Source organism: Homarus americanus, unplaced genomic scaffold, assembly GCF_018991925.1.
Source record: "Homarus americanus isolate GMGI-L3 unplaced genomic scaffold, GMGI_Hamer_2.0 scaffold8289, whole genome shotgun sequence".
Classification (NCBI taxonomy): domain Eukaryota; kingdom Metazoa; phylum Arthropoda; class Malacostraca; order Decapoda; family Nephropidae; genus Homarus; species Homarus americanus.
Window position 1 is genome coordinate 18,478 of NW_024734576.1, and position 4,023 is coordinate 22,500.

The window sequence follows — 4,023 nt, forward strand, 5'->3', positions numbered from 1 at the left end:
GGAGGTGGGGCAAAGAGAAGAGGAGCGGAGAGGGGAGGAGATTGGCACACACGGTGGCGCTGCCGGCGCTGAGGATAGCAAGAGAAGGTGCAGTTTGATCTGATCATCTGGTTTGCTATTTCTCTAAGGCCAACGTGCGGTCCCTCGCCCAATGTCTTCTGCCTCGCTGGAGCTGGGGCAAAGAGAAGAGAAAAGGAGCGCATAAGGGAGGAGATTGGCACACACGGTGGCGCTGCCGGCGCCGAGGATAGCAAGAGAAGGTGCAGTTAGATCTGATCATCTGGTTTGCTATTTCTCTAAGGCCAACGTGCTGTCCCTCGCCCAATGTCTTCTGCCTCAATCTCTTTCACTATTTTGGCCGCCGTGATAGGCGCCGCCAACAGCAGCAGCTACCTGGTTGATCCTGCCAGTAGTCATATGCTTGTCTCAAAGATTAAGCCATGCATGTGTAAGTAGAAGCCGATTTAAGGCGAAACCGCGAATGGCTCATTAAATCAGCTATGTTTCATTGGATCTGTAAACCCACTTACTTGGATAACTGTGGCAATTTTAGAGCTAATACATGCAATTGGTCTCTGACTGCAAGGGAAGAGCGCTTTTATTAGTTCAAAACTGGTCGGGCCCGGGTCCGTAACCCACCTGTGGTGAATCTGAATAACTTCGGGCTGAGCGCACGGTCTCCACACTGGCGCCGCTTCTTTCAAGTGTCTGCCTTATCAGCTTTCGATTGTAGGTTATGTGCCTACAATGGCTATAAAGGGTAACGGGGAATCAGGGTTCGATTCCGGAGAGGGAGCCTGAGAAACGGCTACCACATCTAAGGAAGGCAGCAGGCACGCAAATTACCCACTCCCGGCACGGGGAGGTAGTGACGAAAAATAACGATGTGAGTCTCATCCGAGGCCTCGCAATCGGAATGAGTACACTTTAAATCCTTTAACGAGTATCCATTGGAGGGCAAGTCTGGTGCCAGCAGCCGCGGTAATTCCAGCTCCAATAGCGTATATTAAAGTTGCTGCGGTTAAAAAGCTCGTAGTTGGATCTCAGTTCCGGACTGACGGTGCACCTCCCGGTGTTTTCTGTCACGCTCCGAACAGCCGCCCCGCCGGCTCGCACGGGATGCTCTTTGTCGAGTGTCCCGAGTGGCCGGAGAGTTTACTTTGAAAAAATTAGAGTGCTCAGAGCAGGCTATTTGAATGGCCCGAATGGTGATGCATGGAATAATGGAATAGGACCTCGGTTCTATTTTGTTGGTTTTCGGAACCAGAGGTAATGACTAATCGGAACAGGCGGGGGCATTCGTATTGCGACGCTAAAGGTGAAATTCTTGGACCGTCGCAAGACGAACTACTGCAAAAGCATTTGCCAAGGATGTTTTCATTAATCAAGAACGAAAGTTAGAGGTTCGAAGGCGATCATATACCGCCCTAGTTCTAACCATAAACGATGCCAACAAGCGATCCGCCGGCGTTATTCCCATGACCCGGCGGGCAGCTTCCGGGAAACCAAAGTCTTTGGGTTCCGGGGGAAGTATGGTTGCAAAGCTGAAGAAACTTAAAGGAATTGACGGAAGGGCACCACTAGGAGTGGAGCCTGCGGCTTAATTTGACTCAACACGGGAAACCTCACCAGACCCAGACACGGGAAGGATTGACAGATTGAGAGCTCTTTCTCGATTTGGTGGGTGGTGGTGCATGGCTGTTCTTAGTTGGTGGAGCGATTTGTCTGGTTAATTCCGATAACGAACGAGACTCTGGCCTACTAAGTAGTCGACGGATCTCCAGAAAATGGTGTCCAGTTCGCAACTTCTTAGAGGGATAAGCGGCAATTCTAGCCGCACGAGATTGAGCAATAACAGGTTTGTGATGCCCTTAGATGTTCTGGGCCGCACGCGCGCTACGCTGAAGGGATCAACGAGTTTTCCCCCTCCGAGAGGAGCGGGTAACCCGTTCAAAGCCTTTCTTGATAGGGATTGAGGCTTGCAATTGTTTCCCATGAACGAGGAATTCCCAGTAAGTGCAAGTCATCAGCTTGCGCTGACTACGTCCCTGCCCTTTGTACACACCGCCCGTCGCTACTACCGATTGAATGATTTAGTGAGGCCTTCGGACTGGCGCTCTTGGATTGTCGGCCCCGTTGCCCGCGAGGGTTTTCTGGGGTCGTCGCCTCGAGCTGACGGAAAGATGTCCAAACTTGATCATTTAGAGGAAGTAAAAGTCGTAACAAGGTTTCCGTAGGTGAACCTGCGGAAGGATCATTAACAGAGAGAAAGAGAATGGGGCGCTCTTAAAACTACTACTCTCCTGATTTGGGCGGTCTCGGGCTCTGCTCTGGCAACTCCAGCAGCGAAAGAGGACAATCCCGGCCCCCGCACCAAAAATAGGTACCACGCTGTGGGTGGACCACACTCGGGCGAAGACCGGAGGAGGACGGACCGGGCTTTGGACGGCTGCCCGTCCGCTCCTTACTACCGGCGAATAAGCCTCTTGACCCAAAAAGAGTGAAATTCTAGTGTCAAAAAACAACAACAAGCCGTCCGGCCAAACCCAAACCACAAACTTGGGCTATGTCTGTCAAACCCTTTCATTGAGACTCGACCTGTGATGGTTAGTTGCAAAAAGAGCAAATGGCAAATACACAACTCTTAACGGGAGATCACTCGGCTCGTGGGTCGATGAAGACGGCAGCAAACTGCGTGTCGGTATGTGAATCGCAAGAATACCAGATACATCGACAAGTTGAATGCATATTGTGGCGGCGGCAGCCATATGAGCTTGTCGCCGCCACTCCTCTACGAGGGTCGGAAATATACATCCATCTGTTGCTGCGAGTTCGGTGCCTGCTGACTGTCTTCCCGACACGAGGGTAACCCGAACCGAGCTTCCGCCTTGGGGTTTAATCGCCCGCGCCTTGCGCGAGGCGTGCCCTTAAAAACAAGCCTATCACTAGGAAGTCCATGGACTTGGCGCACCCACATTCAACCACACCAAAGCCGGGCACACACCCATGTGTGTGTGTGTCCCGTCCCGACGACAGTTGTCGCCCTCGCAAATAACTGGAGGCGCTCTTTTGCCTGCTGTCCACAGATACACGAATGGCCGTCGGCCGCTCATGGCTGATGCTGCACATGTTCTAAGAGGCACACGTCCTCCTCCTTCTCTCTCGGAGAAGAAGCACTCCATCCCACGAAGAGGAAACGAAACCGGGTCGGATATCTTTTAAGTAAGCCCCGCCGGAATTTCGTCTATCGCCTCGAAAAGAGTGCTTGGCATGCATTGCAGTGGAACCTAAATTGATGAGTGCGCCTGGGCCCGCAGTCTACCATGTAGTGGCGCAGGCAGAGAGATGACAATTGCTCTCGTCGGGACGAGAATGTTTGGGTGACGCTGTGCTCTTCCTCACGCTCTCCTCCACCCTCTCCCACGGTCAGACGCGGTGTGGGTGTGGGCGTTCTCTTTGAGAGTTTGCCACGAGTCCACGTCTATCTCATGACAGGCCTGGGAGGGAGGCAGGGGGAGTTCTCTCTAAACGCGTTAAAGACGGTGTTGCGCCTCATAACGGCGCTCGCCGGGATAGAGCACTAGTTCTGCAGCCGGAAAGGCCGCTCACGCCAATTAATACTGCGACTCTCTTTCTCCGGATAAACAAGTGCCACTGCTGTGGCATGCGGGAACGGGGAAAGAGGTCAAAGTTTAAGCGGCAAAGGTGCGGCCGAGTAAGGGTGGAACACGAGTGTATATGCATTAAAACTGTGTATATGACTCTGCGAGAGATGTTCTGCTGGAACACTTTTCCTATTGGCTATTTACCACTATTGATGTTGCTGAGAGGGCCGAGCACCTAAGCTGCTCGTTGAGAATGAGAAGGAACAGAGTCAGGGGTGGGAGTGCTGGCGCCATGGCCGCTGGTACCCCCGCGACAAGCCCCTCAAACCTTCCTCTCTCTGTCAGAAGAAGAAGAAGAAGAAGGAACGGAGTCAGGGGTGGGAGTGCCGGCGCCATGGCCGCTGGTACCCCCGAGCCA

At 52.8% G+C, this 4,023-nt stretch overlaps 1 non-coding gene and 1 pseudogene across 1 annotated transcript; both read left to right on the forward strand.

The window, feature by feature from the left end:
• The first annotated feature begins 390 nt into the window (after positions 1 to 390).
• LOC121870297 lies at positions 391 to 2,260 on the forward strand. Its single transcript, XR_006089694.1, has one exon. It is a non-coding gene; the product is annotated as a small subunit ribosomal RNA (ribosomal RNA).
• A 379-nt stretch (positions 2,261 to 2,639) lies between these two features.
• LOC121870296 lies at positions 2,640 to 2,803 on the forward strand (annotated as a pseudogene).
• Positions 2,804 to 4,023: the final 1,220 nt, after the last annotated feature.